This window comes from Vicugna pacos, chromosome 14 (assembly GCF_048564905.1).
Source record: "Vicugna pacos chromosome 14, VicPac4, whole genome shotgun sequence".
Classification (NCBI taxonomy): domain Eukaryota; kingdom Metazoa; phylum Chordata; class Mammalia; order Artiodactyla; family Camelidae; genus Vicugna; species Vicugna pacos.
Genome location: NC_133000.1, coordinates 37766532 through 37792864, shown reverse-complemented (window position 1 = coordinate 37792864; position 26333 = coordinate 37766532). Strand labels below are relative to the sequence as shown.

Genomic DNA, 26333 nt, shown 5'->3' with positions numbered 1-26333 from the left:
AACTGAAACTATAAAGAGAAACCAGTTAAAAACAGAAAACTCAATCGCTGAGATAAGAGCTGAGGTAAAAGCAATCAAAAGCAGACTAAGACAATGCAGAGAAACAAATAAATGACTTAGAAGACTGGATAACAGAAATCACCCAATCAGAACAGCAGTCAGAAAAGCAAGTAAAAACCAATGAAAGCAATATAAGCGATCTATATGATAATTTAAGCATGCTAACCTACACATAACAGGGGTCCCAGAAACAGAAGAAAGAACAAAGGGGATTTAACGGGCATTTGAAGAAATCATGACTGAAAACTTCTGAAACCTAAAGAAGGAATAAGATAGCCAAGTACAGGAAGCACAGATCTCCAGGAAGAACCCAAATAGACCTACACCAAGACATGTTATAATTAAGATGACCAAGGTTAAAGATAAATGATTCTAAAGGCAGCAAGAGAAAAATGTGAGTTAATTACCAGGGAACCTCCATAAGGCTTTTAGCTGATTTTTCTGCACAAAAACTGCAGGGGAGAAGAAAGTGGCAAGATATATTCAAATTCTTGAATGAGAAATAGCTGCAACCTAGGATACTTTATCCAGCATGGCTAACCTTTAGAACAGAAGGAGAGATAAAGAATTTTACAGACAAGCAGAAACTAAAAGAATTCAGCAATAATTAACTTCTCCTAAAAGAAATATTGAAAGGTCTAAAAAGGAAAAGAAGCAGAATACTACAGAAAGGAGTAAACCATAATTGGAAAGGCAATAACTACAATGAATTGCAAAAGAATAAACATGAAGATGTGAAAGAGGACAACAAAATAATTAAAGGTGTGAGAGGGGAGCAAGAAAATACAGATGTTTTTTCTTTTTTCATTCTTTTTATCATGTGTTTGAGGTTATGAGTATCAGTTTAAAGCATACAGAAATAGTAATGGACTAATATGCTTGAAAAACAGGGTAACAAGAAGTCAAAAGCATACAATAGTGTCAGGAAAACCAGAAAGAAACCAAGATAATACAAAATAAAATTATCAAACCAGAAAAAGAAAAAGGAACAAAGAGTAAATAACAAACCAAATGGAAAACAGAGTTCAAACTGGCAATAAACACGTATCTATCAATAATTACTATAAATGTTAATGAACTAAATATTCCAATCAAAACATGCTGAGTGGCAGATTGGATAATGAAATAAGAACCTAAAATATGCTGCATACAAGAGACCCACTTTAGGAAGAAGGACACACATAAATTGAAAGTTAGAGGGTGGAAAAAGGTATTTCATGCAAAAGGAAACAATAAGAAAGCAGGAGTAGCAATACTGGTTTCAGACAAAATAGACTTTAAAACAAAGTCCATAAAGAAAGATAAAGAACAACACTATATAATGATTAAAGGAGCAATAGAAGATAAAAATATTACATTCATTAACAAATATGCACCCAATATAGGAGCACCTAAATACATAAAGCAAATACTATTAGACATAACGGAGGAAATTGATTGGAAAACAGTTATAGGAGAAGACTTTAACACCCCATTAACATCATTGGAAGTATCTTCCAGACAGAAACTGAGTAATAAAAGGAGAAACTAAATAATACATTAGAACAGTTAGACTTGGTTGATATTTTTAGGACATTACACCCCCCCCCAAATAGAGTGTACATTCTTTGCAAGTGCACATGGAACATTCTCTAGGATAATTCATGTACTCAGGCACAAAAGAAGCCTCAAAAGATTTAAAAAGATAGCAATTATTTCAAGCATCTTTTCTGACCACAATGTTATGAAACTAGAAATCAACCTCAGAAAAACAAGGGAGAAAAAAATGACAGCATGGAGTTTAAAAAACATGCTACTAATAAAACAATGGGTCAGTGATGAAATCAAAGAAGAAATTAAAAATATTTTCAGGCAAATGACAATGAAAATGCAACCACAGAAAATCTATGAGATGCAGCAAAAGCAGTCCTAAGACAGAAATTCATAGTGATACAGGCCTTCCTCAAAAAACAAGAACAATCTCAAGTAAGCAACCTAAACTTTGACTTAAACAAATGAGAAAAAGAGAGCAAACAAAACCAAAAGTCAGCAGGAGAATGGAAATAAGAAAGACCAGGGAGGAATAAAAAGGAGGTAAAAAAGAAACAATAGAAAAAATCAATCAAACCAAGAGATGGTTTTTTGAAAGAGTAAGCAAAATTGACAAACCTCTGGCCAAGCTCATAAAGAACACAAGAGAGAAGTCATAAATACACATAATAAGAAAGGAAAATGGAGAAATTACAATCAATGCCACAGGAAAAAAACATAAAATGAGTCTACTATGAACAACAATATGAAAATTAATTGGAAAACCTAGAAGAAATGGACAAGTTTCTATAAACATACAGTCCACCAAGACTAAATTAAGAAGAAATTGACCACTTGAACAGACCAATCATTAGAAATAAAATAGAATTAGCAATAAGAAACTTCCGTGCAAACAAAAGTCCAGGACCAGATGGCTTCACTGAGGAATTCTACCAAAAATACAAAAAATAACTCTTACTGATCCTTCTCAAATTCTTTCAAAATATTGAAAATGAGGAAGTACTAACCCTGATACCAAAACTAGACAAAGACAATTATATCCAATATCACTGATGAACATAGATGCAAAAATCCTCAACAAAATGTTAGCAAACAGAATCCAACAGCACATAAAAAAGATCATACACCACAATCAAGTTGGATTACTCCCAGAGAAACAAGAATGTTTCAACATATGCAAATCAATCAATGTGATACATCACATCAACAAAAGATAGGACAAAAACCACATGATCATCTCAACAGATGCAGAAAAATTATTTGATAAAATTCAACATCCATTTATGATAAAAACTCTTACCAAAGTAGGTATAGAAGGAATACATATCAACATAACAAAAGCTATTTATGACAAACCTACAGCCAGCATAATACTCAATGGTGAAAAACTAAATGTCTTCTCACTAAAATCTGGAGCAAGACAAGGTTACCCACTCTCACCACTTCCTCTCAACATAGTATTGGAAGTCCTAGCCATTGCAATCAGGGAAGAAATATAAATGAAAGCCGTTGGAACAAATTGGAAGAAAAGAGGTAAAATTATCGCTATATGTGGATGACATGATACTACATATAGAAAATCCTAAAAACTTGACACAAAAACTACTAGAGCTGAGAAAAAATTTGGCAAGGTATCAGGACATAAGATTGACATACAAAACTCAGCTGCAATTCTTTACACTAACAATGAAATAGCAGGAAAAGAAAGGAAAGAAACAATCTCTTTTAAAATCACATCCAAAACAATAACATACTTAGGAATAAATCTGATCAAGGAGATTAAAAAATTATACATGGAGAACTACAAAACATTGATTAAGAAAATTAAAGATGGCTTAAAGGAATGGAAAGATATCTCATGCTCTTAGATTAGAAGAATCAATATCATTAAAATGGCCATAATGTCCAAGGCAATTTATAAATTTAATGTGATCCCTATTAAATTACCCAGGACATTTTTCACAGAACTAGAACAAACAATTTTAACATTTATATGGAATCACAAAATACCCAGAATTGCCAAAGCAATATTGGACAAAAAGAATGAAACTGGAAGAATAACCTTCCAGACTTCAGAAAATATTACAGAGCTATAGTAATCAAAATAGAGTGGTATTGGCATAAAAACAGAAATATGGATCAATGGAACAGAATAGAGAGCCCAGAAATAACCCTACAGGCCTATGGCCAATTAATATTTGACAAAGAAGGCAAGAATATACAAGGGAGGAAACACAGTCTTTTCAGCAAGTTATATTGGGAAAACTGATTGGCAGCATGTAAATCAATGAAGTTAGACCACTCCCTCTCTCCATAAATAAAATAATCTCAAAATGGTTTGAAGACTTAAATATAATTCAAGACATGATAAATCGCCTAGAGGAAAACACTGGCAAAACATTCTCTAACATAAATCTAAGCAATATTCTCCTAGGGCAGTCTACCTAGGCAAGATAAATAAGAGCAAAACTAAACAAATGGGACCTAATTAAACTTATAAGCTTTTGCGCAGCAAAGAAAACCATAAGCAAAACAAAATGACAACCTATGGAATGGGAGAAAACATTTGCAAATAATGATACTGACAAAGGCTTAACTTCCAGAAAATATACAGCTCATACAATTTAATAACAACAACAACAACACACACACACACAAAAATAAAACAAAAATGGGCAGAGGATCTGAACAAGCAATTCTCCCATGAAGACATATAAAGGTCCAATAGGTACATGAAAAAATGATCAATATCTCTAATTATCAGAAAAATACAAATGAAAACTAAAATGAGGTATCACCTCATGCCAGTCAGAATGGCTATCATTCAAAAGTCCATGAAAGATAAATGCTGGAGAGGGTGTGGAAAAAAGGGTACCCTCCTACACTGCTGGTGGGACTGTAATTTGGTGCAGCCATTATGGAAAACAATATGGAAATTCCTCAAAAAACTAAAAATAGACTTATCATATGATCCAGCAATCCCATTCCTGGGTATGTACTTGGAGGGAACTCTAATTTGAAAAGATGCATGCATCCTAATGTTCATAGCAGCGCTATTTACAATAGCTAAGACATGGAAGCAAGCTAAATGTCCATTGACAGATGACGAAATAAAAATGCTCTGATGTACTTATACAATGGAACACTACTCAGCCACAGAAAAAGAATAAAGTAATGCCATTTCCCATAACATAGATGAAACTGGAGATTGTCATGCTAAGTGAAGTAAGCCAGAAAAAGAAAGAAAATACCATATGTTATCACTCATATGTGGAATCTTTAAAAAAAAGAAAAGAAATAAAGGACACTATAAACTAATCTATAAAACAAAAGCAGACTTGCATACAATAGTAAAGAATCTTATGGTTACAGGGGAAAGGGGTGGAAAGGGATAAATTTGGGAGTTTGAGATGTACAAATGTTAGCCACTGTATAAAAAACAGATTTTTTAAAAAAGTTTCTTTTGTGTAGCACTAGGAAATATATTTAATATATTATAATAACCTTTAATGAAAAAATGTAAAAATGAATATAGGTATGTATATACATGACTGGGACGTTCTGTTATACAACAGAAATACACACATTGTAACTGATTGTATTTCAATTAAAAAAAAGAATGGCAAAAAAACTCTCTGAAAATTATAATTGCAACTCAGATTAGAAGTGAATTTACAAGTCTTATAAATATATAAACTGATCAGATAGCATTTAGATTATATATAGCTTTTAATTGGTAATAATGGATCTCATTTATTACTATTATCCCCCCATTGTTTCAATGTAATTTTCTTTCTTGTTTATATTATAAGAAGCTAAGAGACACATTAATCTTGCAGTTTTGGTCATTTATACACATACCGATAATACCTTTTTGCTGTATGTTTCTGACATGTTGATTTTTATTATCTGCATCCCCCAAGCTCCTAGATACAGAATAACTTAGAAGCTTTTCGTAACTCAGTGAAGAAGGTACTTTTCAGATCTTCTCACAAAAATATCGGCTTTTTAATATTTTATGACAAGCATAAGATGGTATCCCTTTCACTCAAGTCCTCTCTGCCTTCTTCCCACCCGTCAGATATGAATGTAGTGCTGTTCTACAGCTCAGGGTTACTTTATTTGCTTTACTTGTCCCTGCAAGGATGAGAATCTACTTTTATCGTGTTAAATTTATTTTTCCATTTTCTCTTAGAAACTAAAGGAATGCCCATTAAACATATTTTAGCAGTTACTGACACCAAAAACAATACAAAATGAACCAAACCCCCAAAACTTACATGTACAGACATAAAGACAAGCCTGTTAAAAATAATACTATGTTCTCAAATGATGTTAATTATGAAATTTGTATAAATATAAAATAGGACAGAGTATCAAATAGATACTACTCAGTTGAATTTACAGAAGGAAATTGACAGACTGTCAAAGCAGATGAATTAGTTAAATGGACTTTTGAGGATACTGAATTCTCAAGTGGTATGGATGTGTCAGAGTGACCATATTTTTATAGTATTATATTGGTATATAAATTATATGATCAATGTGACACTGGTTTTTAGAAATTCAAGTTTCCTAGTGGTCTAATTGTGTAGGTATTCAACTTGCAAGACAGAAAAAATACAACATGTTGTCATAAATACAACAAAATTTTCTAGCTCAAAAATTATAGTTATTACTAACACCTACCAAATTTGAGACAAGCTAAATATTTTAAATGGAAAGAAATACACTGGTAATATTTATTTCACTGGTATTAATTTTATTATTTGTTTTCAGTAGACAAAAGCATATAAAAATAATAACAATAAAGAGCAGACTGTTGACAGATAACCAAGGAGGATACATCAAGTGCTGCTTCAGTCAGCCAAGACTTCCCTGAGTCAGAGATATTTGAGCTGAGACATGAGATACAACAAATAGAAACATTGGAAGTGAAGATATTTCAGATTTGTGAAAATACAGCGAGTTTCAGAAACTATGAGAAACTTAGTGTGACAGGGGTACAGACTTCCTGGGAGAGACAGGTTGGAATTAATTTATCCAGGAGTCTAATATGATCTACTAAATTTAGAGCTCCAAATGTTGCTGATTTTTGTATTTACTTTTCATTTTTAAATGAACATAAATTGCTATATTATGAGGACTCATCTTTCAGAGAACTAAGTCTGGCAGTCTTAAGAAAAATTTAATGGGAGTAGTAAGTTCTTAGTTATAGGGATAGGTCAAATACTCCATAAATACTCAGAGAAAGATATAAGTACTCTAAGATAGTGGGTTTTTTTTTTAAACTTTTAATGTGACTTACAGTGTAAAAATATTTCATATACCCACGTACATATGAGTAAGATAAAAGTCTCAAGGAAAAATTATTAATCTTGATATATTTGGTATTACCTATTTTTATATTCCAGTCTATTTTTATTTTTAATAGATAATGCAATTATAACCCAACAAGTGATTTCACAGCTGATAAATGGGTTACACCCACATTAAAAATACTAGCAAAGTGATGATGAGATTCTGAATTTAAATTTGGTGATAAGAAGGGAAGATGTCTAAGTGCAACTGACATGATAATAGCAACTAACACTCACTGAGTACTCATTAGCTGCCAAGTTTACTTCATAAATTATCTTATTCAACCTTACAAAATCTTCAGGTGATAGTTGAATTTTGTATCCAATTTTACAGATGAAGAACAATGACAGAGATATAAGTAATTTCTTAGAAATTACAAGATGAAATGTTAGGGCAGAATTTCAAACTTAGATTGTCTTACTATGTGTTTTATAATTAAATTGTACTGCTGCTAAAACTTAGTTCTAAGTAGGCATAGAAGATAAAAGAGAAGGAATAGTAATAGTTAGATAAAGATAAGTTATCTGTTTATAGCATTTAAAATCTATTATTTTAATAATACAGTAATAAAATATTGGATATAGTTAAAGCCAAAATTAAATGGAACATTAAATTTAAATAAAGTTAAACAGTTTGTGTAAATTTAAAGAATGTGTAAATTTTGAATTTCTCCTAAATAAAGTAGTTAGGAGTAGAGATAAGTATCTTTTTAGAATGCTAAATATAATAGATATTTAACAATATCATACACATGCATATGTGTATATACATAATTTTTTAAGAAGTACAAACATTTCATTGAAAAGGTAAAAATCAATTATCTGGATAAATGAATTATTTAAAATCTCTTCTTGGTAAGCTCTTCTCAAATATTTTAAATAAGTTAATCTGCATACTTTTAACTCTCAACAATCGATTCTAGGAGGAAAGAAAAATTGCTAATACATAAATTTTATACATGTGATCACACAAAATAGTTAACATGAATCCCCTTGGAGAAAGGAATTTCAACATTATTTTATTTTATTTTTATACTAAAATGAGTATATTTCCCATGTCTCCCCACCTCTCCCACCACCAAAAATAATGTGGTTATTTTACTGGAGTGCTTTTAAGACAACATTAATTTTGGCATAACAAAGTTTAATAATATATCCTTGGGTGACATGTCAGTTTATTAAATTACAGTGTTAGTAATTTAGATTCAGCACTCATTCTGAACTTCCATTAACTACATAATAACCAGCCATAACGAAAACATAAAAGAATGTAATTTATAATGGTGAATAATAGTAGTACCTTACCATGTTAGGTTACACTCAACATGCCAGATCTTGCACTCATTTCTTATACTGATAATGTAAAAACGGTAACATCCTTCAAGGTCCAACTTAAATGTCATGTCTTCCATAAAACATGTCCTGGGTAGTTCAGCCTTTTGCCTTTTCCTCTAAATTTCTATTTTTTACTTATAAAAGTGTAACATTTGTTCTTTTTGTGTGACCTCTAATACTCAAAACAGATATGATCACAGAATAAGTACTTTTGCACTTTTTAAACTACTTACTTTCACAATTAACCATGTAATTCCTTGTGGTTTATCTCTAAGAAAATTTTTCAGAGTATTTGAGCATTATTGTTCAAGATGTTCATTTACCTTTCCCACTTACTTGAAAATGGACAGAATCATGGTGTACATTTCAAGGATAAAGTGTTTTTTTGAATGTAAAATTAAATAGAATACAAATACAGTATATGCACAAGCCAGATATATCAATATAGTCTCCCATATAGGACACCTTTTTCTGTTGAACTATCAAAGAGGCTCAGATAACATTCAGAACATTGTATGGAGCAAAGAGGGGAAGTTGGTGTCTTGAAAGTTATTTTTTCTGAGCTAATGCATTCTCTGCTGTATAATAAGGCATCTCTCTCTAGTGACAGGACTGACGTATCCACCTGAATTAACAATGTTTTTCCTTGTCTCAGGAAAAGATAAGCAATATCCATTACCCCCATCTGACATTGTGTTTCTTTAGCAGTTTTCTTTCAGGTTACACTCAGCTCTTCTTTTCCATCTTCTTGCTCTGGAAACATTTTATGTCTGAGACCGTTTTGCATATATAAACTCATCTAGTACATTTCTATTTTATAATTTGACTTATCCAGTTGGGTTTATCTGTTATTATCTATTCTTTCTTAGAGGGGAGGTGGACTGGTTTTTGTGGAAATAACTCACTATGCCTTTCTCTAAAAGTAAATATGAATTATAAAAGTGGTGTTTTATTCTGTTGTTGGGTGATGACTGAATTATCTTTCTTCCCTCTAATTGGGTGGTAGACAATGGCAAAGAGTTAAATATCAGGGCATATAGATAAGAAATCTTATGGCTCCTCTTAAGTTTAACCTTGGCTATGACTATGTAGTTGGTTTGAAGTACATATATTCCTAAACATTTAGTGTAAATATAAACACAAAATGATTTTTAAAGTCCAACACAAATGTCTTAGATTTTTTGTTTTTACAGATTATTTATATTTCTTCCTCAAAAGAATACATAATTAAGAAATAACCATAAATTTTACTTCTGTCTAATGTAAAATAAAAGGCTAAATAGACAAAAGTGAAGTATATTTATTTTAAAAACATACGCATGAAAAAAGTGTTGTAAGAAAGAAGTAGAAGTAAGGAATGTGTAAAGGTCCAGATAAGACTTTTATAGACAGATGTTTGCAGCTACAGTTGACTTTAATTCCAGTGAGCCCTAGATCCTTAAATGTACAAAATTACTTCTGATAGTTAAGGTCTCCAAGACTTCCAAAATCTGCAGCAATATGCAGGCTTAGTTTCAAGGGGACTGTCTTTACTGAAAGGGCCTTTTCTGGCACTGTTTTTGTTAATCCCTATGGCTTTTGAAGAAGTAAGTCATTCTGATATAAGTTCAACACTTTTAGGTTACCAAAGAGGAAATCTCAAGATAATCAATTCAAATGCCCAGTGCCCTTATTACTCTTACTGGGTTACCCCAAGAAAGGTTCAGAAAACTATGTAATTAACTGCATATAGGCCAAAGGCTTTCTCCTGGGTGATTCTGTATTGCCTTAATGTTTTCCTTCGTTATACTTGCTTAAAATGGACTTAGACTTACATACACATGTTACATTTGATATGGATATGAAGAATACTATCTTTTAAATTTCAACTTAATAATTTCAAAATAGAAGAGTTGTGAAGACTATTGTCAAACATATTTTATTAAAATTTATTCCAGTACAACATAATATGGAGGATAGTAACAGGAGGACCATATTAAAATGCATAAGTATTATTATTAATAGAACCATATTGGCTTTGAAAACATCTAGTAAGGCCCTCTAGGATTACTTTGAGGCCCATAGCTATTTAACATATTTATTAACAATCTGGATAGAGTGCTGAGAAGCAGATGACTCAAAATGGAGAAGAAAAGCAAATAATGTGCTTGAAGATTTAATATTCAATAAGATCTGAAGAGATAAAAAGAATGTGCAAAGGTGTACTAAATCAGTTGTAGCACATACATTAGTAAAGGGACAAGCAAACATTTTAAACTAGAAATTGAAACAGCTTCCTCTTTTGTATTAGAGAAATTTGCATTCAGGTGTTCTACCTGAACAATATTCAACATTTACATTATTAAATTATGTAATTCTGAGCATTGTTATTTAAGATAGCATGCATATACCAGTGCCAAAAAGAGGCACCAAGTATTCACATATAAAATGCCATAATGGTTGCCAAAACAGAACTATGCACAAAAGGCAAATTTTATCATAAATTGATTTAAAATTTAACAATTGGACATACAACCAGAGGCATGAACTTAAATCATAAAGCAGGATTTTTTTTTTGTTTTGTTTTTAACATTTTTTATTGATCTATAATCATTTTAAAATGTTGTGTCAAATTCCAGTGTTCAGCACAATTTTTCAGTCATACATGGACATATACACACTCATTGTCATGTTTTTTTCTCTGTGAGCTACCATAAGATTTTGTGTATATTTCCCTGTGCTATACAGTATAATCTTGTTTATCTATTCTACAATTTTGAAATCCCAGTCTATCCCTTCCCACCCTCTGGCCTCCTGGCAACCACAAGTTTGTATTCTCTGTGTATGAATCTATTTCTGTCCTGTATTTATGCTTTGTTTTTGTTTGCTTGTTTGTTTGTGTTTTTGTTTTTTAGATTCCACATATGAGCGATCTCATATGGTATTTTTCTTTCTCTTTCTGGCTTACTTCACTTAGAATGACATTCTCCAGGAGCATCCATGTTGCTGCAAATGGCATTATGTTGTTGGTTTTTATGGTTGAGTAGTATTCCATTGTATAAATATACCACATCTTCTTTTTCCAGTCACCTATTGATGGACATTTAGGCTGTTTCCATGTTTTGGCTATTGTAAATAGTGCTGCTATGTACGTTGGGGTTCCCACTCCTGGGCTTGTATCCAGAAGGAACCCTACTTCAGGATGACACCTGCACCTCATAAAGCAGGATTAAACCACAGCTTGGGTATGGTTCTCTCATTCTCTATAAAGAACATATTCACAGTAGGGAAAACATATAGAGAATACTCAAAGAGAAGATAAATCCTAAAATAAATCATATTATGAAAAACTTAAGGTTAGAATGCGAGAGAGTGATGAGAGAATGAGAGAGATTATGATGAACTGAAGTATAGGTATTAAGAAAAAATGCCCTAATCATTATAGAAAATTTTCTGAAAACACTTAATTTAGTTAAAGCAACAAAATTACAAGTAGAATTGTTGAAATATTTTAAAATCAATAAAATCCTAGATTGTACATCATGATAAACATCTTTGCTCTTGGCTTCAAGAAATTTTTATGTGTAGTTCTTCAGATAGATTATTTTATCATTAATTTTCTGATATATTATCTTGTGTTTTGTTAGCTACTCTTAAGGTTATTCCAGTGAACTCTCTATAGGAGTTCTAATTTTGGAATTTCTTTTTAAGAATTCCCCTTAATATATTTTACTTGAATTTTTTCATCGTTGGTCTGTAATTGCATGTGATTTCATTTTGTCGAAGAGATCTAAGAAAAGGAGCAGGAAAATCAGAGCTGGAAAATAAAGACAATTTATTGTAAAGTCATAAAAATGTCCGCTTACATTATTTCCACATATAAAATGATATAAACAGTGAAAATGTAGACACAACTTTCAGAAGAAAAGCATGTTGCTTTTAATGGTGTTTAATAGAAGCAGTTAAAATTAGCTATATGTTAAAAGTTGTATAGGCATGTATGAAGAATATACAGGGCTAATTAAGCTTTGAGAGTATTAAAGAGTGATTAGAAAGTTAATGCGAGGTATAAATTATTTTAACAAAATGAACAGGGATTTAACTACATTTATTTAATATAAATTGGGATATCTAGTCAACAGAAAAACTTGGTAAGTGTGGACATAGTGAGATCTAATTACATTATTTTACTAAGCATATTTTTCGTATTCTCTATAACCGTCTATAGAAAATGAAAGAGACAATATGGTGCTTTAAATTTTTCTTGATTTTAAAATAACAGCTATTTTTAAAAATAACTGCTATAATCAGAATACCAAGTAACATTTAATTGTACACAAATGGAATACATTGACATGCAAAAAATGAGAGACATAAAGGTGGAACAGAGTTAAAACAAAATTGAGAATGACTCGAGAACTACCACAGAGGTTCTGTTTCACATCAGGGGTGTATTACAGTCTCCAGCTTAACTGGGTTAGTGGTGTTAAGTGAGGTTTCTATGGAAAGACTTTGATAATCTAAGAGGATAAATGAATCTTAATGATATATATGTAATTGAAAAATGAGATGTTAAAACAAGCATTTTCATTTGAAAATTAATTTAATGGGTAAAAATTTAAGTGAACTGTGTCTACAAAGTTACCTTGGTTTAACTACCTGATAATATAAGCAGAGATATCACTCAGGACAATTTCTGATGTGTCACATCCATTCTCTAAAAATCTATCTTGTGTAACAATTATAACTTTTATTCTTTACCTTGAAAGTTGTAATTTTTACCTCTCTTGTCCAGAGTTTTCTGTGTATTTTCTCTCATACTCTGACAATTACCTCCTTGAAACCTAATTCTTTATACATTTTCTGTCAGAATGTTCACTTTTCTCCTCTTATCACTACTTTTTCTCCTTTTCGTGTGCTAGTTAGAATTAATGCATGAATTCATAATTAGTTTAAAATACTCTTTAAATTTATTCTACTTATTACCCATCCATTATATGTAAGACAAATCTTATTATTAAACACACAAATCTTGTCTCTTCCATGTTATCTGATAAAAAGATGTAACTGGTTTCTTAAAGGAACATCAAAATGGAATAAAATATGTTCTATTCTCATTAAAATCTTTTTTTTTAACAGGAAATTACTTTATTGACATTTTCTTATCTCATATTATCTTAAGTTACTATCCAACAAAACAAAACTTGGCTTTAATGTTATTTTTATTGGTTAAACAAGGAACAAACATTATTAAGCATAGTATTATGCATTCTAACTCAAATTTCTGTAAAATAGATATGTATATTTTATACACCTTTTTTTTCATTTTCAAGGAGCTGTTTTTAAAAAGTTAAGACTATATAATTATATTGCTATGACAATTATACTACATTCTTAAAAATTAAAAAAAAATGCATATTTTATATGATACTGAACGCTAGTAAGAAAATATTATTGAATAATTTTTGTATACTTAAGTTGTATTATTTTGCAGTGTTTAAAATTAAATGTTAGAATGATAATAAGATCATCTTAAATGTAATGGCATTTTTAGAAGTATAGTAAAAAATGCTAATAAAATATCACAAAGACAAGATTTGTGCTCTATTTCTATTTTTTATGAAAAATTGAATTTGTGCTCATCTGAAGTGCATGAAATTATTTGTAATTTTTCTGATGAGCAAATTTGATAATTGGCAAAAATTTTTATTACTCTATTAGCTTAATACAACTTTTAAAATACAGTGCCTAGAATTTCTGATCCAGAGACAAAAAGATACTTTATTTAGCTTAGCTTTACTAATTTGCATTAAAATATAAATTAAAAAGTAAAATTGAATCTAAACTGTTACCTTATTCTTTTCCCACAATTATATAAATGTGAGCTGACTAGCAAAAAAGAGAGGGACAGTGGCAAAGACATTACTTACCACTGATATTTTTTAATCATTTCTATTTCTGTACCATTTGGTAAAAATTTAATAACTTTACTACATGAATTGTTATTTTGAACCATACTTTTCTCAAATATTGGCTTTCTTTTGAGTTTATTTTTTTCAAGTTATAGTTAGAAGAGTTTAAATATATCATGGACTATGAAATCCTATTATAATCTATAAAATAGCACAAGAAATTTTCTTGACCATTATTATCATATTATCATTGGGGAATTATGTCCAGTGGAAGTTGAATATGTTATATTTCTCAAAACCTGGATAAAACTCAACCAGTTTGGGTAAAGAAAGAGTTTTTTTCTCCTAATACTGAAAAATATTTTCAAAGAAAATCTATTGATCCAGTTATATTTCTGATTTTTGAAAAAGTTTGATATTCTAGGACAATATTTGAAGATATTTAAAATGCAAAATTTACTCAATAAGACTTACTCCCCAAGGTCATGTGTCTTGCTGCTTTGCAAGATGCTGTTTTTGGCACATAGGAACCAGGGCTCTGGTATCAGCGTCTCATTTGCTTCCTCCACAAAGGAATGAATGCCCTTTTAGAAGAATTCAATGAAAAGTCAGATAAAACTAGGGCAGAAATTGCTGCCATGGATACAAAGCTGAACTCACTACTATAGTTGCATATCTGAACAAGTTGTTGTACAAAACTGCAGGAAAGAGCAGGGGGGAGAAAAGAAGTGCTGCTGCCAGAAGAAACGTATTCCAAGGACATAGCAGTAAGCATGACCCTGGTTTAATTTAGATCTTTTCCAGTCAAAGTCACCCTTTCACCATTAGCATGAAGATGCTGGTAACAAAAGAGGCTTAGAGTGGGGAAGTCATCAGAATCATTCTTGAGACAATCAATAGTAATTTTTACAATATTTAAATAAGGATAAAAATCAATACACCATAGAAATATATTCAGCTCTCACACAGTTTAAAGAATGGGAATGACAAAACTGAAAAGGATTAAATTCAAACTGTCAGATTTAAAAGATGAAGATAAAAGAGTAAAGGTTTTGCCAGCAAAAGGAGAAAGATAATTTTAAATATAGAGTGTCCTCCTTTAATACAAGCCTTTCTCAAACAAGAAGATGACCTACACTTACAAAACAAAATAAAACAAATAAAACTTATTGGATAAAGATAAATTTTATGCCTTTTATTATTAAACTTCTTATGTAATAGGACACTTTCAAATGTAAAATATTACAATGTTTCAAGTTTTTTGAGTAAGTTTTAAAAATGACTAAGATGTCATGTAAAGATGAAATAAATTAAACAAAATTACTGAAAGAAGAACCTGTGCTCATGAAAGTTGTATATTGTTCAAATATCTGTTATTTCCTTAAATGAAGTACATATTGTATGCATTTGATGTGACTATCATGGCATCATCATTTGTAACATCTGGACTGTCATATATATTTCCTAAAAACATAAAGTCAAGGAGAAAATCTGCTTGACAGACTAGGAAGCCACATAATGAAAGCAGAAAAGAAATATATGGTGGTTATAGTGGGATGAAGTGCTTTAAACCATAAGTCGGTAGGGAATTCTAGAGAAAATTTTATCTGTTTTAGTGTTTTAGGTGTTTCTGGGGGACCTATGTTTAAAATATGATAAAGGAGCTATTTTTGAATAGATAAATATTGTTTAATAGCTGGCCAATTATAGAAAGGCATTCTAGAGGATATGTGTTAGCAAAGTCTTTGAGATGTGAAACAGCATAGTGAGTTCAAGGAGCTGCAAGCAGTATTTTATACTTGGAATAGAAACTAGGGCAGCTTTAGTAATAAAGGGGAGGAAGGCTGAAATTCATATATAAATGTATTTATCTTCACCTTCTGAGACATACCAAATAAACATAAAATACAAGAAAAAACACTTAACTATGCAAACTACAAATACTTAAACACCTTAAAACACCTTAAACATCCTTAAAAATATCCAATCCATTTGCAATTATTAATCCTCTATTAGATAAAAGTTCTAGAGCTCTGCTGTTAACATGATAGCAACTAGCCTCATATGGTTTTTTTAAATTTAAATCAAGTTAAATCTAAGATTCAGTTCCTCTGTTGCACTGGCCACAAGAGCTCAATGGTTCAATAGCTTCACATGCTAGTAACTACAAGTTTGGGTAGTCACACGTGGAACATTTTAAAACTTTCTGTTGTATGGTGTTGATCTAGAGCACCACTGTTGTAGAGAAAAAAGAGAAGTAGATGGATTAAGAAGTGAAGCTGGAAATCTATTCGTGAATGAGGTAATGGGGGTTGAGTTAAAGTTCCATGTCACCTTTCATTACATAGTCAAATCTTGGAACATAGTCCTCTGAAAAAAAAGAAGATACTAAAGGAATTAAAGTAAGGGAGCACAAGAAAAAGATTTGTGTGAGAGAAAACCAAAACAGAGGCTGTAATTTATTGAACTTCTATATGTGTTAGCCATTGTGCTAGCATCTGGACTTAGTCTGTGGTCACTCTGTGACCCTTACTGTTTGTGATGCAGACATTTGAAACTTCTTTCAGGTCCATGATAAGGGAATACCCTCTTATACCTCTGACACTAAATGTTTCTATTTCTCTTTTTAACTCTCAGCAGTCAATTTATTCTCTTATCATTAGAAAAAGTCTTTGCTTCCATTATCTAACCTGCAACTGAAATCACCTTAGGTGCATTCCTTTGTCCTCTTGTAGGGTATTCTCCTTCTAGAGCATCCCTCACATTTCATTGAAATTATTATTTCCTTGCTCTGTTATAATGATTACACATGAAAACATGAACCATATTTAGACTCTTAGCCATTTTATTTGTACCACATTTTGCATGACTGATGCAAAATAAGTATATGATTTTAAGCATAAGTTACATTTAGTCCTAATGGTCAACAGGAAGCTATTACATTTTCTCATGTTGCATATTAGGAATCTAAATCTTAAATAGGCTAAGTAATTTATTCAAGTTAAGTCAGTTAACAGATTGGACACCAAAATTTGAAACCACATAGATCATATTTAACTCTAGCTATATTGTGATAACTGGATTAGGCTGGGTAAAAATGGACCTTGGGAAGTTAGATTGAGACTATTTTAACAGTCAGAATTTATAATGATAATTTAACTAAAGTAGTGATATAGAAACAGAGAAGATGGAATGGTTAGAGGAGTATTAAGATGATCATTTCAGCAGAAATTGTTTCACCATTGGGATAAAAAGATGGTAGTGTAAATACAGAAGTCAACTACCTCGTCTAGAGTTCTGCTTGAGTGACTCAGAAAATAGAGCTATAATTCATAAATACAGTGATTGTAGGACAAAACTAATATTTATAGGAAGTTTAATGGTGTTTTGTATTTGTGCAGTCCTTGATACACTCAGATGGAAAAACCTAGAGGCAAGAGAGAAAGAGAAAAAGAGGTAAGCAAGTTCAGTATACTTTTTCAATCTGAAATAATTGAAAGTATTCACACAATCAAGAATATAGAAAAATTGAAATAAAAAAAGGAGAAATGTTTTAAAAACTATAATTTCAGCACAATAAATATTTCAATGTTTTTGTTGTTTCCTTTGATTTTCTCAGGGGAAAAAAAAAGGCCAAGTAGTTCAATGATAGCACATAAAAATACACAGATTTTCTATTTCTCTTGTGCTTGACTTTCTGCAGCTCTTTGGACTAACTCCATTTGTAATTAAAGAAGAGCCCAGCTTTATTTACTGCCTTCCATTGCCACTATCTACATTTAAAAAAATAACATCTTTTTTCTTTAGAAGCTCCTAAATGTATAGAACTTAAGACTTCCCCATGGCTGCCATCACTTAAAGTTTCCTCCATTTCTCCAGGTTTGAGGATTATTCAAAGGGGAGAAAATATATAGATCTAGATTTAGATATTTAGATGCAAATATAGATTTAGACATAGATTATCAGATATCTGCCTTTTGGAAGTTCTCTATCTGCAAGTTCAAGAAAGTTTCATCTCTCTCCTAGGCCTCTTCGTTTCTTCAACATAGATTTAAAAAACTAAGTAAGACAAAGAATTTAAATTTGAAACTAGTTTATGTAATGAAGATCACATTAAAATTCAGATTTATTTTTATCTGCTGAGAAAAACAATTGAAATTCTATCGTAATTTATTTAACTACGGTATGTGTGTGTGTGTGTGTGTGTGTGTGTATTGAAACTAAGCCAAATTGAAACTGTTGAAACTAAGCCAAATTAATTTTAAAGAAATATTTTGTTTTTATGGAGAAAATCTCAGTAACAAACTTTATAAACCAGCACTACAAATATCTTTTTGCTATTATTATTTTGACAGCTGGTTCTCTTTGATCCAATGCAGGGAAGGTTTGATGCTAGGAAGACTGCAAAGAACAGGTATGTTAAGAACAGCAATTTGTTACTTTCAATTTGATATTATATGAAACAATATCTCAAACTGCTACTGATTAAAAGTAAACTGCAGAACAACATTGATTTCTTAAATTTCTAAAATGGAAAGAATGGCTTTTTTTTTAGTGTTCCATAGTAGCAATTTAGGGTGAGAAAACTGAAAAAAATGACTCAATACTATTATTTTTTTCTACAAAGAAACAAAATGCTAAAATTAATAATGTAGTTTTTCTTCTTCTGAACAGAAAAGGATCCTGTTTTAAAAAAATCACTATTTATATAGTACAGCATTATTTATATAGAATAATCTAACCCAAACTGCTTCCTGTGTATAAGATTTAGTTTACAATTTATTTGCTTTGCTAAAAGAAGAAAAAAAAGTATCTTTTCATATGTCTAGTCTATTTTATGCTTGTGATCATGTTGACTCATATCTACAAAGGAGGACTAATTTATTCATATAAATGTTTAATCAATAACTATTTTTTGAGCACCTACAAGGTGCCAGAGAACAAAAGTGTAATATTTTTTGTCACATATACAATCTGTGATATCTTGAAGCTCATAAGCTAGTAGTGGAGATAAACATAAAACAAAATACTATACAAATACAAAGAGCACTGAAGACTGCAATAGACATTGTGAAGAACAAGAAGGATGGGCCAAATTTGATTGGGTTATTAAATGTCTATTGTGGAAACTGAAAACTGTAAGCATGGTAGGAATTAGCTAGCTAGAGTGGGCAGAAGGTATATTCAGAAAGAGTCACAATGCATTATAATTATGGTAAAAAATAGGATCATATCAAAAGGATGAAGACAATTCACTAAAGAATATTAAGCATTTGAAGGACTTGATAATGCCTATTTAAAAAAATATTCTAGATACTCTGAAAGAATAGTTTGGAATTGTGTCTAAGGTTGTGGAGTAGTGAAAGAAATTAGTTCAAAATAATTGAAATAACCTAAACACTAAAAGATTATATGTAGAGATGGTAATAAACTGAGGAATTTAATTTACATACTATGTTCATAATGAGCAAGATTTGACAATGAGTAAAATGAAGGAAGATGAAGTTGTCAATATTGGTTTCCATATTTCAGTATTGAGAAATTAAGAGCTTGAATAGTAACATTCTTTAGGTAAATATATTTTTGCAGTCAAAATCAAGATACTTTTTACCGTAATTGAAATGTCAGCAAGATTCAACTAAAGATACGCAGTAAGCCTTTAGATATACAGGCCTAGAGCTCAGACGAGGTACCTGAGCTCCAGAGTATATACTTCTAAGATGTATAAATGGTTTTTGAAGTCAAGAGAAAGAAATTTGTAAAACTGAGAATATAGAGTTCCAAGTGGAGTGAGGTGAAGAGAACACAGAAAGACAAACATAAATTCCAAAACTAAAAAGACCAAATAGGAGGAAGAAATAACAAAGATATGTGCAAGATGCCAGAGAAGTATGAAGGACTGAAAGTAGAGTCTCAGAAGTTCTCTAAGTTGTTCTCCAGGAAGAGGGAGGGTCAAATATGTAGAATATTGTTGAGAAATCAAGGATCATAGTATTAATGACATCCTTTGTGTTTGGGAATACATAGATCATGGTTACAATTAATGTTTGCTTTGTTGGAGTGTTGAGGCTTTAAATAACATTACCATGGATGCTTTCAATAACATGCAAGATGAAATGGCATTTGAAACCAAGTGTATTAGACATCCAAGTCCAGGCTTATATGCACAACAGAATAGAATTTTCTGTAGTACAAGATTTTGTCCAACATTTATACAATTAATTTGGACTCAGGTTATTTTTCATTTTTAAATATTTTCTACAATTTTTAAAAGTTACTTTCCATTTATAGTTTTCACAAATATTGGCTGTATTCCTCATGTTGTAAAATACATCCTTGAGCTTATCTTAGATGCAATAGTCTGTACTTCCCACTCTCAACCACTAGTTTGTTCTCTTTATCTCTGAGTCTGCTTTTTTCTTGTTATATTCACTATTTTGTTGTATTTTTAGTTTCCAGATAACAGGGATATCATACAGTATGTGTTTTTCTCTGTCTGACTTATTTCACTTAGCATAATACCCTATAGGTCCATCTATATTGTCTCAAATGGCAACATTTCTTTTTATGGCTGAGTAATATTCCATTGTTGTCTTTTGGAAAAAAGCCATTCTGACAGGTGTGAGGTGATATCTCATTGTGGTTTTGATTTGCATTTTTCTGATGATTAATGCTGCTGAGCATCTTTTCATGTGCCTGTTGGGCATTTGCATTTCCTTTTTGGAAAAATGTCTTTTCAGTTTTTCTGCCTTTTTTTTTACTAGGATTGTTTGTTGATGTTGAGTTGTATGAGCCATTTTTATATGTTGGATATTAATCCCTTATTGATCATATCATTTTCAAATATATTCTCCCATTTAGGAAGTTATATTTCTGTTTTGATTTCTATCTAAATGACTTTGAGTCTGCACATTCTGCTTGTTTTGAAGGATATATTCTCTCTTCTCTTCATTGACTATTATTAAAAATTCAATTGAAGTATCACATCCCTTGAAAAATGACTAATTGTAGCCATTAATTTTGTCCTTTTCTGTGATTAACGTACCCTTCTTCTATATTCATGGAGAAATGATTCATATCTCTGTGACTACAGCTACCAATATGTAATATTTTTCCCATTTGCTTGTCTTCCCTACCAGTGTATATCTTTTTGTAGTCTGGAACTGTATTTTATTTACACTATATTTGCACTACATTTTGCACTACCTGACAGAGTGGCCACTGACAACTAAATGTGTGACTCACACATCAAAATTTACTTTTAGAATTTTAGTATTAATTCAACTCATTGTCCACTTTCTCTACATTCATTTGTTTATTGCAGTTCCAAGCAGAAATTATTAGAAAAAGTCAAAAATCTGATTTTCTTCCTATTACTCAAAGAATTAGGAAAAGGAGAATTACTCAGAAGACAAAACTGAACATGAATAAATACGTGTGACTTTGTATTGACATTACTCATACTTGTATTCCTGCTGTAATTTTGAGAATACAACGATATTTGGGGTTTTATTTACTTGTTTAACTTTCAGAAATAAGAGAAAAGGAAAAAAAAAGGTTGTTTCTGTCTGTTTACCAGAAGATACATTCCTTCTTTATTTTTTCTTTTCCTTTTATTTCCTTTTCTTTTTTTGGAGGGAGAGGAGATTTACTATTTAAATGCAACAGTGCAAAGAAAAATGGTAAATCAAAATATATTACATTTGTAATTTTAGACGTTTACAGACTCATTATTTATTAATTTTTTTTCATTGCACAATTTACACAGATTCATTAGAATGATAATTTAATAATTCCTTTTTCATCCTTTCCCCACTGCACTCCCTCTCCTGGGATTTTATTAGTTCTTGTAGAATCATTTAAAATATCAGTTAAAAAATCATTTAGTTCAGATAAACAGCTAGTAAGTTTAGTTTAACAGTTGGTTACTCTTGTTTATTGTCTTACACAATGTATTTATTGTCACATGGGAGAAATGCTGCTTTGTTAAAGCTGTATATCTGCCCAGATTTTATTGCACTATCAAAAATAGGTGCAACTTTTGGGAAAATGTGAATAGTTGTTAAATATAGCAATATATGTAATCTTGAAGTCTATATTAAAAATGACATGCAATTCTGAAAATCTATATTCAGAACTTTATGTGCCATTTAAAGTATTTATCTAACATATATTGAGTCAGGAGATCTGAGTTTTGGTCCCGATTCTAATGTCAACAAATGTTTACCTTCAGGATAAATCACATGATTTTCCTAGAATTCAGTTTCCTTTTTTCAGTTGATGGGATTTTTTCTTTTAAGAATATCTTCAGATCTTCTCCAGGTCTAAAATAGCACAGTTCTCTGTGGTAGTGGGGAAGTTGCTTGGATGTGACTACTATAGGTTTTCATGGATATTAAAGTATAAATCAATTTCTTTTGATTTCTATTTTATAATGTTGTATTTTTTTACCTAAATGCATTTTCAAGGTCTCCAATTAAAGGTAACACATTGTTAATTAATTTGAGCTTGGGCATATAAAATGAGATTTAGTTAATGACTTCTATTTTTGTGTTTTTCTTCACTGTTAGCTGTTAAGCATATGATGAATGATCTCTTTTGCTTCAAAGCTACACCTACAATCCAGTTGGAAAAGTTATTTTCGCTTACATATATTTTACTTTACCATATATTTTACATTTATATTCAGGTAACTATAACTCTTATAGTAAGGATTGAATAACTTAAATGCATGATTCTCTAGACTTATTACTGTAGCTTAACAATTAAAGTATAAAATGAAAGGTCAAAATTATTCAGAATGAATTCATCTTTATTTTATGCTGGATAATCAATATATACATATATATATAAATAATAGCTATTTTTAAGTCAATTATAATCTAATCTCATTCATAGTACAAAATAGAACTCTAGAGCCTTCTACTGGCTTGGACTGGACACTGCCTGTGCATATGTCACTGCAAGCTGTCTACAGTCACATTTCTAGTCCTAACAAAGCAAACCAAGAAAATTATGAGGCTAGGAAATGCAAATAACCAGTATGAAAAATGAAAAATTAGACATGGAAAAAGAGATGGAAATTAGGACTGATGGAAGAATTAAATTCACCTTGATGCGATAGAAGCTGTGTATATATGTGCAGTAGTGCAGTTGTATCTGTGTGTGTGTCTGTGTCTGTAATTTTCAAAGCTTTCTCTGGATGTGTGACCATAGCCCAGGAGCATAATATTCTTATATGGGAAGTGTGGCAGCCCCTGGCATAAACTCTATGTAAAATAAAATTATTCAATATAAGGAAGATGTACTTCTTTACCTTAATGCATAATTAGACTCTCTCAAAATGATGTGTAAAGAAATTATAGAAGGAATACAACTAGCAATTCATGAAATACGTATTTGTCAATATTTTGATTTATCATTTCTTTATTATTTTCAGTACTTTGTTCTATGATTCCTATAGTACTTATAAATTGTCATGGGAAAAATATTTTCGTCAGGGGACTTGCTGGATGTCCCATGAATTGCAAACTACAAAAAAGTAATTCCTCAGTAATTAAATAGGCTAGAAGAGGCTAAGAAATCTACTGAGTGATAAAAAAAGCTTAATGCAATTTAACATACACGTATTGAATATACACAGTATAAAAGAGATTCTGCTTCCCTTTATGTCCAGAATTACTTTTACTCTTTTTATTAAGTTATAATTAACATATATTAGATTCACATGTGAAACATAGTGATTTGATTTTTTTTATTTTTTTAACATTTTTTATTGATTTATAATCATTTTACAATGTTGTGTCAAGTTCCAGTGTCAAGCATAATTTTTCAGTCATTCATGGACATATACACACTCATTGTCACATTTTTTTCTCTGTGAGTTATCATAAAATTTTGTGTATATTTCCCTGTGCTATACAGTGTAATCTGGTTTATCTATTCTACAATTTTAAAATCCCAGTCTATCCCTTCCCACCCTCCACGACCCTGGTAACCACAAGTCTGTATTCTCTGTCCGTGAGTCTATTTCTGTCCTGTATTTATGCTTTCTTTTTGTTTGTTTGTTTTTGTTTTTGTTTTTTAGATTATACATATGAGCAATCTCATATGGTATTTTTCTTTCTCTTTCTGGCTTACTTCACTTAGAATGACATTCTCCAGGGGCATCCATGTTGCTGCAAATGGCATTATGTTGTCAGTTTTTATGGCGGTATAGAATTCCATTGTATAAATATACCACCACTTCTTTATCCAGTCACCTGTTGATGGACATTTAGGCTGTTTCCATGTTTTGGCTATTGTAAATAGTGCTGCTATGAACATTAGGGTGCAGGTGTCATCCTGAAGTAGGGTTCCTTCTGGATACAAGCCCAGGAGTGGGATTCCTGGGTCATAAGGTAAGTCTATTCCTTGTCGTTTGAGGAATCGCCACACTGTTTTCCATAGAGCCTGCACCAAACTGCATTCCCACCAGAAGTGTAGGAGGGTTCCCCTTACTCCACAGCCTCTCCAGCATTTGTCATTTGTGGATTTTTGAATGACGGCCATTCTGACTGGTGTGAGGTGATACCTCATTGTAGTTTTGATTTGCATTTCTCTGATAATTACTGATATTGAGCATTATTTCATGTGCCTATTAATCATTTGTATGTCATCCTTGGAGAATTGCTTGTTTAGGTCTTCTGCCCATTTTTGGATTGGGTTGTTTATCTTTTTCTTATTGAGTCTTATGAGCTGCTTATATATTCTGGAGATCAAGCCTTTGTCGGTTTCACTTGCAAAAATTTTCTCCTATTCCGTAGGTTTTATTTCTGGTTTCCTTTGCTGTGCAGAAGCTTGTAAGTTTCATTAGGTCCCATTTGTTTATTCTTGCTTTTATTTCTTCTAGGAGAAAACTTTTGAAATGTATGTCAGATAATGTTTTGCCTATGTTTTCCTCTAGGAGGTTTATTGTATCTTCTCTTATGATTAAGTCTTTGATCAATTTTCAGTTGATTTTTGTGTATGGTGTAAGGGAGTGTTCTAGCTTCATTGTTTTACACGCTGCTGTCCTGTTTTCCTGACACCATTTGCTGAAGAGACTGTGTTGATTCCATTGTATATTCTTGCCTCCTTTGTTGAAGATGAGTTGACCAAAAGTTTGTGGGTTCATTTCTGGGCTCTCCATTCTGTTCCATTGCTCTATATGTCTGTTTTCGTACCAATACCATGCTGTCTTGATGACTGTAGCTCTATAGTATTGTCTGAAGTCTGGGAGAGTTATTCCTCCAGCCACTATCTTTCTCTTCTGTAATGCTTTGGCAATTCTAGGTCTTTGATGGTTCCATATAAATTTTATTATGATTTGTTCTAGTTCTGAAAATATGTCCTGGGTAATTGAATAGGGATTGCATCAAATCTGTAGATTTCCTTGGGCAGTGTGACCTTTTTAACAATATTGATTCTTCCAATCCAAGAGCATGGAATATCTTTCCATTTTTTAAAGTCTTGTTTAATTTCCTTCATCAATGGTTTATAGTTTTCTGTGTATAATTCTTTCACCTACTTTGTAAGATTTATTCCCAGATATTTTATTACTTTGGGTGCTATTTTAAAGGGGATTGTTCCTTTACTTTATTTTTCTGTTGATTTATCGTTAGTGTAAAGAAATGCAACTGATTTTTGAACGTTAATTTTGTAACCTGCTACCTTGCTGAATTCTTCAATCAGCTCTCGTAGCTTTTTTGTGGATCTTTTAGGGTTTTCTATATATAGTAACATGTCATCAGCATATAATGACAGTTTTACCTCTTCTTTTCCAATTCGGGTCCCTTTTAATTCCTTCTCTTTCCGGACTGCTGTAGCTAGGACTTTCATGTTTGTGTTGAATAGGAGTGTAATAGTGGGCATCATTGTCTTCTCCCAGATTTTAGTGGGAAGCTTTTGAGTTTTTCACCATTGAGTACTATGCTGACTGTAGGTTTGTCATATATAGCTTTTATGATGTTGAGATATGTTCCCTCTATACCCACTTTGGAGAGAGTTTTTATCATAAATGGGTGTTGAATTTTATCAAATGCTTTTTCTGCTTCGATTGAGATGATCATGTGGTTTTTGTCCTTTCTCTTGTTGATGTGATGTATTACATTGATTGATTTGCGTATGTTGAACCAGC

General features: G+C 31.4%; 1 pseudogene; it reads right to left on the bottom strand.

Annotated features, from left to right (window-relative positions):
- LOC102534926 (large ribosomal subunit protein P1 pseudogene) overlaps nt 1-26035 on the bottom strand; it is a 48150-nt pseudogene extending 22115 nt beyond the window's left edge.
- Between the last annotated feature and the right edge of the window lie 298 nt (nt 26036-26333).